Genomic DNA, 13,615 nt, shown 5'->3' on the forward strand with positions numbered 1-13,615 from the left:
TGGTGGCTGCAGGACCATGTCACAAAGTTCAGATCACCTCAAACTGGTTTCTGGGGAAAATAGATCAAAGTCTCCGAGGAATGTTTCCAGCGCCTTGTTGAATCTGTGCAATGAGGAATTAAGGGAGTCCAGTGCTAGCAAGGCGTACTCAATGAAGTGGTCGCTTTGTGTATAACTTTTATAGAAAAAGGATCATGAAGACACTGGGGAATACTCCGTCAACTGTTTGCATTTACCTATTTTCACCGCCAGGGGGAGCTAAAGTTCTTCCGATGGAACTGATCAGCGCACCGTTCAGTTCTTTAATATTATATTTCTGTTTCATGTCATGAATAATATATAATTTAAGTGATTTAATCCCACAGTGTAAAATAAAAAGAACATAATCTCTTCTATCCATCATGCTGAGGTAGATTCGACTCCGCACATATCCTGACAAAAGTGTCTATAAAATGTACGTAAACGATGATTGAAATAATCCATCTTCGCACTCGCTGGTCGGAATAAAGAAAGGCCCAAAGACATTAGTTTCTATTGATTCTGTACCGTTTTTCTATTTGGGCTATTCAGCACAACTAGCACAATCACACGTGGCCCCTTTTTATGAGTGGATGCAGATCGATCAGCCCTCCTCTGATTTACTTACACAAAATAATGTGACTCGAAGTTACCGCAGCGGACCACATCACTTTTGCGGTGAAATATCTTAATTGACTTCCAGTTAACAGCCTGCTGACCTGTTTGGTAATAAACATTCAGATGGAAACCACAATACAAGAAATCACATGAACCATGGGGGTAGCGATGCCTTCACAAACAGTGAGAAATTTAGAGAATATGTTAGCAAATTCATCTGCAAAGACAGTGTGCTCCGGAGATTTCATAGCACATATATAATGCTTTTTCACATTATGTGTCATATATGTATGTAAACTATATATACTACATTACAGTATAATACATATATTAAACGTGGATTAAGGTTTCACTCAGTGAGTGTTTCTGGGTAAAGCTTCAGATTCTTTTTTCCTTTAGATATCACCATGTCATACAACCTGAAACTCACAAGGGGGCAGTTATTACGTGTAGGAACCAAGTGACTCACTTTTCTAAACGCTGAAGTGGCAGCAAGTATCCTCTTAAAGAGAGGAGCTCAAATGGCTTTAACGGCATTTGAAATTTCAGTACAAGTTCAGTTTACAGCCTGAGTGGCGTAATTATTTCGAAGGACACGTCACAGATACGATTTAAACTGTTTTTATAAGTGACACAATGAACTGTGTCAGTAGTGGGGTTTGCCATCGTTTATCATGTACTGCCACTTCGGGATTCCCACTTTACGAGCAGCTTTTGAAAGCACCATCTTGACCCAATCGCGACAAAGCAGAAAGCTGCGTTGTGGCTGAAGCGACCAATCGGCGCTCGTTCTGTGGAGTAAGCGGACTCTGGGTGCTTGGCTACCTTGATGTGTCGAGCTCCTGTTTACTACAACAAAGAAACCGTCGCTTAATCGCCAAAAACATTGGTAACAGCGCTGGAATAACGCTGTTGTCGTCAGCCGACGAGGCGAGGTACTTCGTTTCTTCGTATCCCGCAGAGATTTCGCCCGGGAAAACTATCATTTGTGGACTGATTGAGGACAGGTCGGTGAGTGTTATCCCCGTGTATCCTGGACCGCCCGCAGGATTTGGGTTTCCTGCATGCCAGCAAAATGTGAGGTTTTTCTTTATTACGTGTCATCAGCTCTCTTTGTACTGTTGACTGATTGCACAAGTTTACGTAACAGTACCACAATTTAAACTTATAGTCATTGCTGTAGTTCAGTCGTGTGATAAAGTTTCCTCTGTTGCTCCGCGGTGCAGTGACATCTCAGGGTGCATGAATTCACCTGAGTGTCCACACCTTGCCATCTCACTTCCTTTGACATCATCGCAGAGTGCAGAGATGGAAAGAGTGACACAGATGATATCTGTGTTGCCTGTCTGTGTGTGACAGAGGGGGAGATTAGTGTAGGTCATTAAATGAGTACATGTACATGGTTGAAATGACAATAAAAGCCTCTTCACTTGACTTGACTTCACTTGACTTGAGTGATCGACATTTATATTAACGCAGTAGGTAATTGTTTCAAAATTCTATATATAACCCCCAACTTTGAAAACAGCCCAATAAAAATGCTGTTTTGATAGTGAATTTTAGGTGTCAGTTAGATTAATCCATCTTGTTAAAGTAACACCGCTTTTCCTCGCTGCACTCTGATTTATCTGTGTTTTCACACCTTGGCATTTATTAAGCTGGATAAGGTGACAAGGACATGGAAGATGGAGAGCAGATGGTGGGAGGGGAGGAGAGAAAAGAAGGGTAGCTGATGGAGGGTGAGAGGAGAGTGGAGGAGAGAGGAGAAGGCCCTGGAAACTTGACAAGACAAGAGTGCAAGGACACGTGTGCCTGGTGCAGTGTGTCTGCATATGGCTTTCTAACAAGTAATGGGCAAAAGTGTTGGTGTGGAAAGGTGGTCGGTGGAGTGTGCTTGTTGATGGATGACCTGTCTAAATAGGGGAGGGTGGGGGCTTGCGGAGGAGAGGAGGGAGGATGATGAAGCAGAAGGAGGAGACGGAGCTTTGTAAGAGTGACAGGGGGTCATTTATCTGTCTGTTGGATCTCACCAGCTGGTCACTACAGGAGATCAGACTGTTTACCAGCATTTTCCTTCACTAACTTCTTCCCTTCTGTTTCCTTTCATCTCATATCCTCAATTCCCATCTCCTGCACTTTTCTGCTGTTCTTGCCACAGTTCTTTTTCCTCCTGCCTGTTGTCCTATTCTGCTGATTGAATTATGGACACTTGAGCTGTTTACACTTTCATTTAATGGCCCAAACACTCAAACTGACATTGTAGCTGCTGCGCTATCAATAACAATGAGAAGTGCTTGGACAATTTAAACATTGAGCTAACACAGGTGTATATTGAATTCTTCAGTGACTTTTGAAAAGGTTTATTTTTTTCCATTCAGTTACATGAAGGATTGGTGTAGCCTGAAACAGCGTCCTAGAGATTTTTAGTAGAGGTGCAACAATACTGGTATCGATATTGAACCGTTCATACAGTGCTCGGTTCAGTACGCATATGCATCGTACGGAGCCCCGCAGGGGACATGGGAGAAAAAAAAATTAAGACGGACTTTTGCGAGATCCCGAGTAAGTTTTACGAGATCTCGCAAAAGTTCGTCTTAATTTTTTCTAGTTTCGAGCAATACAAAATTTTTTATTTATTTTATCAACTTTCCTTCTGACGATGCTGTCTGTGTTGAGCGCTCAGTGGATCTGCGTTCGACTACTCCGCCTAGGCTGCATTGTCGACTGCAGATCCACTGAGCGTAGCACAAGCTAGCAAGACAGAAGCTAAGCTCGTTGCAACATGGCAGCTGCCTCAACGCTACCCAAAATAGAACCTCCCCCACCCTCATTCAGATCTGGTGTTTGGAGCTATTTTGGTCTTCATGTGAAGTATGACCCTGAAGGTAAGCGTGTCATGGACAAAAGTAAAACAGTATGTCGGATGTGCCATGCAGTGCTCAATTACATTGGTGGGAACTAGTGCGTTAGCGCAGTTAGCTTGTTAACGTGTTGATGCCCCACGCATGGGGCATCCTCGTTAACGGAGATTTGCCGTGTTATGGCGTTAATGTCATTTCAACGAGATTAACGCTGACAGCACTAGTGGGAACACAACGAATATGACTGCACGTTTATGCCGACATCATCCTAGTGCAAAGACAAAAACAACAAGCATGCTACAAACTTTACCCGAGTCATTTAGACAGCCGTTAGCACATGATTCTCCTTATGGGGACCTGATATGTTTAATATGCTGCCGAGAATATAGCCCAGAAGAAGCGTATAGTATAGCTTTTATTTTGGAAAGAGCCATTTCTCTGTAATAAACTCTCTTTTCCAAAGATGGGTGATTTCTCGATCAGATAGATTTATTTTTATTTATTATTTTGTTGTTTCAGCAACATTACATTTAAAAACTGTACTTTTGAGTTAAAATATATATTTATAATTTTAATAAATGACAAATTAAAAAGGCATGAACATTTTTTTGTATCGAAAATATATCGAACCTTGTCACCAAAGTATCGAACCGAGCCAAACTGTGAATTTTGTGTATCTTTGCACCCCTAGTTTTTAGATGTACTTTTCTATCATGCAGGCTGATATATACCGTCCATCTTATTCTAGCGTTCGCTACCGAGATCACCATTTAACGTCACATTCACACCTTCCACCATATGAGAATCTCCAGGCTTCACTTGCACAAATCTAGAGATCGGTCGGTGATTCTCCAGTTGTTAAGGAAAATGTGTATTCCCCAACCGGTTGGTGAGCGATTTCTGGATGAAATCAGTTGCAGAAGTGGTTGCTAGCAAATTGCTGCGGTCTACTGTAGTTTGCTTGGAAGATGCAGACTTGTCTGCAAACACTTGGCAACTACTCACTGAACAGTGGAGGACCTCGGTAAAAGTGTGGCACAACTTTTACTTTGAAGGAAATTTGTTTTCCAATTCTGTTCAGTTCAGTTTTTTTGACTTTCTAAAGTATGGTAGTAAGTATTAAATGGTCTTTAATAAGAAGAAGTATGAAGAAAAGTGTACTTAAACTGTTTCCTGGTGCTTTCAGCTATCAGGTGATTTTACTTGTTTACATCTGCACTCTAAATTCTTCTGAATGCAACCTAATCCTGTACTTCCTATATATTTTCTCTCTCCTCCTTTGCTCATTCAGCTCTCTTACTTTTAATCTGTTTTTGTTTTTTATTTTCTGTTTTATTTCCTGCTTTTCTCCTGGCTCAAAAAAAGCTCCTTTTTATCCATCCAGAGGGACTAATAAGCTGTGTTATGAGTCAGTGTAAGGAAAGAGGCAGATGGGATTCAGCTTGTAGGCCCGATAAGGATTTTTTTTAGCTTGGCTGTTTCTCATCACTCCCTGTCTTTGGTGTTTAAGCGGAACAGATAGGGTCTAGCGTTATAGATGTAGTGGTAAAAATCACCCAGATTGAGATAGTGAAAGTTCGCTGTGAATCAAGATGTCAGAGTTGTTGCTTACTGAAGGGTGACTTTCTCTAACTCATAAAAGCAACAACAGCCTTATTGCTCATTAATTAATCAACGTCTTGGTCACAGAAGCAAATATTAAATCTGATTTTATCTCATTTCTTTCGACAGTTGTTGAACATATTGCTCATCTGCATTCTGCACAGTTCCCAATGTGTCACTGTGCTCATTATTCGGTGAGACACAAGGCGATTTGGTGACAAGATAGACAACATTTTGTAGTCAGTATGAGCGGCTTTCCATCAGCCATCATTATTTTTAATTACTTTCTTTCCCCGCCTCTCCCACTGAGGTTGTTTTGTACCACAGGAAGCATGCTCTGACAGGAAGCAGACTCAAAGATGTGAACCTGTGAAGTCTCAAATTAAACTAAATCAAGGTTGAAAATAGATCACAGGACATAGCACAGAAGGTTGCGGCTCTAATGGAGAGAGTCATGTTTTGGCAAACACGAGCAAGCGTTAAAAACTACGTGTTTTGAAATAATTTTTATCCTGCCTTTGTATGTACTGTTGCATGAACAAAATGTTGTATTTCTAATTGTACTTAAATGTCACATGTCCAAACTAAAAAGTTGGCTTGTTCGCAATGAATTATGTTATATTTTGAAGTCTCTAGTTTGGTATTTTGGCTATCAAAACCAACTGGATGCGGAGTGCACAGCTTTCCCTAGCAACACATGGTTACCAGACCTCTAGGTCTGTGTATCTGTGGCCTAAGCAAAATGGGAAGGCATAGTATTACTTGGGTAACTCCAAACTGCTCAAAAAATAAGGGAATAGTCAATCATCACAGTATAACACAAAAGCAAGTTTAACTTCAGGAATGCCAAACTAGCCAATTTGGGCAAGAAAAGGATGACTCCCAAAAAGGAACTGGTTTTGTAGGTGGTGACCACAGATTATTGCGCTCTGTCCCACCTGTTTTTTCGCCAGTTTTGCTATTAGATAGTTTCCTTGTCACTTTGGTAGTGTAGCCTCAGCGGGGAAATAAAATAAGTAGAAAGTAATGCTTGGCATTTTGTGATATAAATAGATAATTTAGACATTTCTTTTTAGTTGATAAGAGATCAATGAATTGGGTGATCTGTTATGACACAACCTAGCCAATCAGCAGAGAGCTTCCAGCGACCCTTGCTGTTGACCTTGATCACGTTACTTCCTGCAGTCGCAGTTGTGTTCGGGTTTGTACAGTGCTTTGGGTTCGTTAAATAGTGTGTTATTTAAGCACATTTGCTATATAGGTTACTGTTCAGAACTTTGCCCTGCTTAGCAGTGAGTAAGAAAAAGTCACTCAGCTAACTTCGTGATTCATGTTTTAAATAGTGTGACGGAAAAGTTCCCTAGCCGCTAAGCTAACAGCTGCCTCATGCTCAGGTGTGTGTGTGGGGGGGCAAAATGACTAGGAACCGTGATTGTTTTACTTTAAAAGTAAATTAGTTCTATGAATCCAACATGCTTTAGTTAAGTTGGAGTATGTGTGTTCTTAGTGTTCCTAGTGCTTACGATTTTGGTCTGGTTATAGCTTCTTTACTCTTCTTAATTATTTGTAATGAGGGTTAAAGTAGCATGTTATGGATACCTTAGACATTATTAAACATGGACATAGCTTCTGTGTTGAAAAAAAAAATGATACCATGATGTAAGTTCCCAAAAAAATAAACTTAAAATAAAATAAAACAATCGAGCTAAAGGCCACCAGAAAGGCTGTCTGACTCGACCTCTTTAAAGTGTGTCATGGTCATGCCATGTTTCAAAAAGGCTCATCTGTGGTGTGAAACTGCACGCACATTGGCCAACAAGCTTTCGCTCACAAGTCATAGCCAACCAATGTGGTTTCAACCATATCTGCCCTTCCTCCGAACATTTTTTTTGCGTTTTTTGCAACCAAGATAATGATGGAGGAAACGCTCAACTACAGGCTTTAAAAGATGACTTCAAAAACCGGTGAATGGCATCACAGTAGCTACTTCCATCTTTTATACTGTCTGTGGATGGTACCAGCAGCCCATTTGTGCTGCACTAGTAGCACAGATGTTCCTGGATGGCACGTCCATGCGTGCTGCCAAAAAAGTGTTTGCTGTTACTTCCTGAACCGTCTCAGGAGGGTTGAGGTGATACCAGGAGATGACTGTTGCACAAGGACATCTAGACAGTCCCCTAGAAGGGCATCAATCTAGCAGCAGGACTGGTATCCGCTCCTACAGAATGACCTCCAACAGTCACTTTTGGTTTTATGATCAAACTAACTGAAACAGACTGGATGAGGGCCAGATGGCCTTTAATGGGACCTCTGGTCACAGCTCAGCACCATGCAGCTTGCCTGGCATTGCTACCAGAAAGGCTGGTTTGTCACTAGTGCTGTTTTTGTCACGAGCAAGTTCACACTGAGCACATGACAGACATTAAGGACACTGGAGATGCAGTGGGGAAGGTTATGCTACGTACAACACTATAAATTACTCATGTAGCATGAGTAGTTTGGCAGTGGGTCAGTGATGATCTGGAGAGGTGTATCCATAGAGGGTCACAAAGACCTCCACCCATTAGCCAATAGTACATTGACTGAAGTCCTCAGACCCACTGTCAGACCTTACACTGGTGTGGAAGGCCCTGGATTCCAGCTGCTCCAGAATGATGCTAACTTCAAGTGGTCATGGTGTGGTGTGACACTGAATCAGCGCATGCAACGTTACCAAATTGTGCCACACACTGTCCTGGAGTTTACTGGGAGGAGATCCTCTAATTCCCAGATTCACCGTCTCATCAGGAGCATGCCGAGACATTGTTGGGAAGCACGTGGAGGCCATGCAGACTCATGAGTCACATTATTGCAAAAGCTGGATCAGCTTTCAGTTTGTAGCTTTGACTTTTGACGTGATTTCGCAGGGTTGGCGATTTTAATTTAACAGCTGACCGCTTGTTACACTGTTAAAATTTTCAACTTGAATATTTTGTTCATCAAGTTCAGATGTGCGATTTATGTGTTCTCCTAATTTTATTTGAGAGTGGCATCATTTTTCTGCCAGGGAGCTTCCTGCTTGGCTAATTCATAGCTGTTAAGAGTCCTAATAGTATTTTGAACCTTTTATCTCTGCCTGTCTTTGGACAGCAATGTAAATATGTGCCTTTTTTACCCTGCCAGATGGAGAGGGAATAGATTTATATTCAGCAGCCTTTTGTTAAGTCACTCTTGGATTGCTGAGCTTACAAAAATGCTTACACACAGACACACAAGCCTATACTTTAACACACAGACATCACTCAAGTAAAATCTGCACTCTCATGCAGGGCTGCACTCTAAAGTCAATGACATTAACCGCTGCAGCGAGAAGCAGAAAGGAAGATGGTGTGTTCCTCCTGCCCTTGGCATGTGCTTAGTGTTTAAATGCAGCAGTGTGTATGCACATTCACCTGTGTGTTCGTGCCTGTCTATGCGTGTGCGTGTGTGTGGGTGGTATTTTGTGTCGCTAAAGTACTTGTGACTCACAGAGGCCATTACAGTGACAGGGTAACTCCAGTAATGGTGCACTTTATAGTCATATTGGCAGATTTCCTCCTTGTATGGGAATGTCATGGATGCAGTCACAGTGCCTTATTTTCCTAAAACCATTGCGTGCATCTTTACCACAAACTGCACCTTAGTTGAATCACCAGTTTATCAGGATGCACGCAGTCGATGCTTCTTGTCATTTTATTGTCATTTTGGGTGATTTGTGTCTGTTTAAGGGAGTTTGCTGCAATAAGTGGTCAACACACAGCCCTGACGAGCCGCCCGTAATTTCAGAGTCCTTGGGAAGAAAACAGGGAAACTTGCAGTCATTAGTGCTGTGACAAATACCTGCGTTTTCAGGTAATGCCCGCTCTTCGTAAACCCTGTCATTTTAGCTCATTTCACCTCATCATGCCCTGTCTTGTCACGCATCATTTGGCTTCCTGTCGCTTACAATCATCTTGTCTGACATCTTGTCTGATCTGATTGAAAGTTTGCTCCATCTTGTGGTTTCTTGAGAGCCAAGAGGGCTGTGTGGAGGAGAGTAGCGGTGCGCTCATTTACATATAAATGACGACAGCGTCTGAGATTCTGTCCCCGTGCTTATTTGTCATTTTAAGGCGATTTAGTGTCCGTGAGGTTTGCCAGTGTGTGTTTCTGCTCAGGATAAATGTTTCCTTGTGTTGTTGTGTGTGCATGTGTCAGCTGAGCATCAGTTTGCATCGGTGCGAGGACAATCGGCTCTGGATCATCTGCCTCATGCTTTTGTCTGACTGTGATTTCATGTCTTCCACGGGACTATCTGATGGCTTTTTCAGGAGGATAAAATCTATTTACTCATCCTGGAATGCAAAGAAGGCATGTGATTGTTTTGTCTAGAGCCCCAAAACATCAGATAGCTGTGAAGAAAATGAAATGGAAAGAAAATCTAGAGGGCCTACTTACTAATGTTGGCTTCGATGACAGGTGATATTTTGTTTTACTAAAAAGGGAAACTAAAGAATTTCCTGTCAGAGACTTTCTTTGAAATCCTGGAAGGGTTCTCACATATCATATCTGAGTGGTGTTGTAACTGGAATCCTTGCTGACTTTGCCAACTATTTTCTTTATAAAGTAAAAATAGACCAGACAGAATCATAAGGCCCAGTTACAACACATCACATTTGCACAAATATTGAAGTTAGATTTGTCCTGAGGCTTTAAAAGCGAAAGCAATTTCAAAAAAAAAAAGTGTGCTGAAATACTTGTGGGAAATTCAGCCAATGACATGTTTTATTGTTATAGGCTGTGGAATATAACAGAACCATGTGTGATAAAACAAGCGTAAAGGTTTGCATTTCTTATCGAAAAATGCACACGGCACTCAAGGAATCCTGAATAGAAATCTGAAGGTGATTTCTGTGTTTGTCCCTCCTCTGCTGACAATGAGCCAGTCACCAGTCCAACCAGGAAATACGGTCCTCACCCCTCGTTTCTAATTCACTTTCAAGGAACCAGACATGCCTGTAATTTCTTTTTTTTAAGTGCTCTTGTGTAACAGTTCTCCACGCTTTTGGCTGCTTATTCACCTATCTTCAGTCCAGTCCTTGTACCCGACCATTTTCAGAGGAATGCTTTTTGTGTGTGTGTCTTTAAGCCACTTAAAACTGACCTAAGGAATCAATTACAAAGGCACCTGACTAGGGCGATGAACCAGTGTTGTGTCTACACGTAACAACAAATTGGCAAAGAACCAGTTTTTAGTTGTATCTGTAGACACTGTGTTACTAACAAAAAAACCTGGCTTATCTGAGTGTGGTGTGTACTGTGTGAGGAAACTAAAAAGTGGAGAACAAAAGAAGAAGAGGCAGGCCTGAAACTCTAGCCCAAGCAGATGAATCGTATTTGAAAGGCATGTCCCTAAGAAAGATCCAGCAAAGAACTAACACAGAGCCTGATGGCTGCATCGGGCAGATCTGCTGTTCACTGAAGCCTCATCAGAAATGGTCTCAGTGGAAGGGTGAAGAAGCCATTCTTAAATCTGAAGTATACAAGAATTTGACTGAAAATCTGTGGCAACACGCCCGAGGGAGTCATGAAATAAAATTTGCCATCAGTATGTATGGAGGAGGTGAGGAGAGCGGTACACTTTGAAATCACAGTGGAGGCTCTGTCATGGTTTGGGGCTGCGTTTCAGACAGTAGTGTTGGAGATCTTTGCAAAATTGATAGAATTGTAAATGCAGAAAAGTACTGTCAGATTTTGATCCACCATACAACAACATCTGGAAAGCATCTGATTTTGAACCTGTTTCTTTTGTTGTTATAATATCTATACAATTTACTGATCACTTCATTTGTTTACATACCTGCAAAGACTGTCCAAAAGCGAGCACTGTTTTCCAATTTCACTACCTTTCCACAACCATTTGAAAGCAATATAAACACTTTTGATGTTACACATAGTCGAATGACAGCAATAACTAAAACGCATGCTGATTTGAGGCTTGCGTCTAGAGAGCAAAGAGGTCGCTAGAATATCCAGGGAAAAGCTTTTAGCGAACATACTTGCGTGATTCAAATTAGATGAATCACATCTAGGTCGACTCTTCATGTCAGCCTCTGTACATATTTGGGTTATTGCCCAAGTCTGCTTGGCAGATATTCTAACCTAAAAGGGAATAAACGGAGATAATCTGCTTTTCAAATAATCACAAAAACTAATGATCATTGATTGTGGCTGCTTAGAGTACAAGAAACATCTCGTAATGACTGCAGTATCTGTTAAATTAAAAATGAATTAACAAATTAAATTATCTGCTCATGCACTTAAATAGCAATGGTCAAAGTGATAAAGCCTCTCTCTATCAAATCAAGAGCTCTTAATGATGTAAACTCGCATAATGAGATACCAGAATGATCAACAATCACTGCAAATTATGTTAAAAAAATAACACGAATCAGGAGATATCTCCTTAAAGATTACCTGTCCTTTCCGGTGTGTCAGCAGGTCCGTTGGCTTTGGTCGCACAACTGCACAAAAGTATCGATCTTATCTGTAAATACTGCTGGTCACCCTTTTTCTTTTTTCTTTTTAATTTAAGGGCATTTCCGACTCTGCCTCCCACTTTCTCCCTTTTTCTCTCTTTGGCTCTCTCTGACTATTTTCTGTCCATAATTACAGAGCTCATGAAAGCGTTTAGAGTCTCATGAATATTTAAATCTTGGAGGGGAAGTGTCAGGGGAGACCCATGTGTGGCTGGTCTGCCCTAATTATGGAGATGGGCCTACACACAGACACGCACACGCACGCACACACACACAAAGACAAAAGCCAGAAAATGATTAAAAGCTCCCAATTTGAAAAAAGTTAATATAGGCTTAAAGAAAGCCTGCATTATACATTTAAACAAAGGTAATTCAGAAAAATGGATGTATGTGTACACACGCACAGACACACACAGCAGGGAGATGATAATGGCACAGCTGGTTGTAGCTTTGAGCTGGCTCTTTTTGCTCACTGTGTTGTTTAACAGTAAGCTAATGATGGGCATGGGCATTGAAGAGTACTAAATGCGACTCTGTCTTTGTGTATATTTGTAGCCAGCAGTCTGGGGACTGGGATGTTTTCTGTGCCGTGTCAAGTCAAGACAAGGATGAACAGAAATGTGACTCACTGAGTGTGTGATGGACACTACTGAGTCAGGGGGAAGAAGGAGGAGGCAGTCACGTTTTTTGAGTGGAAAGCTTGAGGAGAATTGAAGAATGCAGTGACAGACCTATACAGCAACACATGAAAAAGGATGAAGGTGGAAAGTTAATAGGTGGTGTAAGGGGGAAGGATAGAGAGAGAGAGAGAGAGAGAGAGAGAGAGAGGAAATGAGGGGCTGGGTGGTGGATTGAGATATGCAAAAGGAAGTAAAGAGGGAGAAAGGAGGAAGGTGAACAGTGCGAGAAGGAGCTGAATAAGAAGGTGAGAGGAAGACAGGTTTTGCATTTAAAAAAAAAAAAAGAGGCTTGTATTGTGAGTCATTACAGAGTGGCAGAATGGTGAGGGATGGAGGTGACTGGTGAGAAGAGAGGTGTAAGGAAATGTGGGAGAAATATGAGAGACTTAAATGGCACACAGGGAGGATAGGAGAACTGGAAATACACTGGAGTGTGTCACTGCCGATGGTGATGTATGTGTAAGGGTGAGAAGTGAGGGTGGTGAATTTAAGCACAAGTACAGCTTTGGTTTCAGTTCTGAAGTATAAGTATGCAGGCAGATATGTACAGAACTGCATTCATTTAGGAAGCTCAGATACTGCCAGAGAATTGAGATCAAGAGTTAAAAATGGTCTCTTAGGTCTCAGTTACACAGACCTACAGACTAATCGGCAACCATCCACAACCAGTATTGAGGGCAAAATGAGTATTCACTGACTCTTTGCAAGTGGTTGCCATAGGTTGCTGGCAGTCTCTACAAAATCGACTGCTAAAGCCCCATTCACTTAGCCCTAGGTACTGGTCGGTGACACCTGGTATCCACCGGTCATTAGATGAATGTGTGTGTTCCACAACCAGTTGGTGAGTGGTTGCTGCTAGTATGAAATTGGTCACCTCTGTAAGCGTCTACGACTGCTTTGGTTGCTCGCAGGTTGCTACGGTTACCAGTAGTTTGCATTCAAGATGCTGACTTGTAGAGCATGGCAATATGACAAAAATATTTATCACAATAAATGAAAATTTGCGATAACGACATAACTGACAATATAATTGACACTAGACAAAATTCTTTACAACTCCACAACTTTATTAGTGCAAAAAAAGTATTTTCACTTAAACAAGCAGCTGTTTTTTTATGTGCATTAAAGTTATATAAAAATGTAACAGAACAGTGCAAATGCAAATTCCTTCCTGACAGTTTAACCAAAAGGCATTTCCAGTGGAAATTGGCCGATATATCCTGAGCATAACCATGTATAATATCCACAAAACTTAAAAAGAGGTTATACACACACAATACGGAAATATTATGTTGAAGCA

General features: G+C 41.4%; 1 protein-coding gene across 5 annotated transcripts in view; it reads left to right on the forward strand.

Annotated features, from left to right (window-relative positions):
- The first annotated feature begins 1,418 nt into the window (after positions 1-1,418).
- The window catches only part of LOC102197332 (SPRY domain-containing SOCS box protein 4-like), an 85,728-nt gene continuing 73,531 nt past the window's right edge, over positions 1,419-13,615 (forward strand). For 4 of the 5 annotated variants that reach the window (XR_001290400.1, XM_005721081.2, XM_005721083.2 and 1 more), the window contains exon 1: positions 1,419-1,713. The gene's annotated coding sequence lies outside the window, so the exon portion shown is untranslated. The remainder of the gene's footprint in view (positions 1,714-13,615) is intronic. The other variant, XM_005721082.1, reaches the window with a different exon arrangement.

The sequence above is a fragment of the Pundamilia nyererei genome, unplaced genomic scaffold (assembly GCF_000239375.1).
Source record: "Pundamilia nyererei isolate P.nyererei 1_Seehausen unplaced genomic scaffold, PunNye1.0 scaffold00004, whole genome shotgun sequence".
NCBI classification, from domain to species: domain Eukaryota; kingdom Metazoa; phylum Chordata; class Actinopteri; order Cichliformes; family Cichlidae; genus Pundamilia; species Pundamilia nyererei.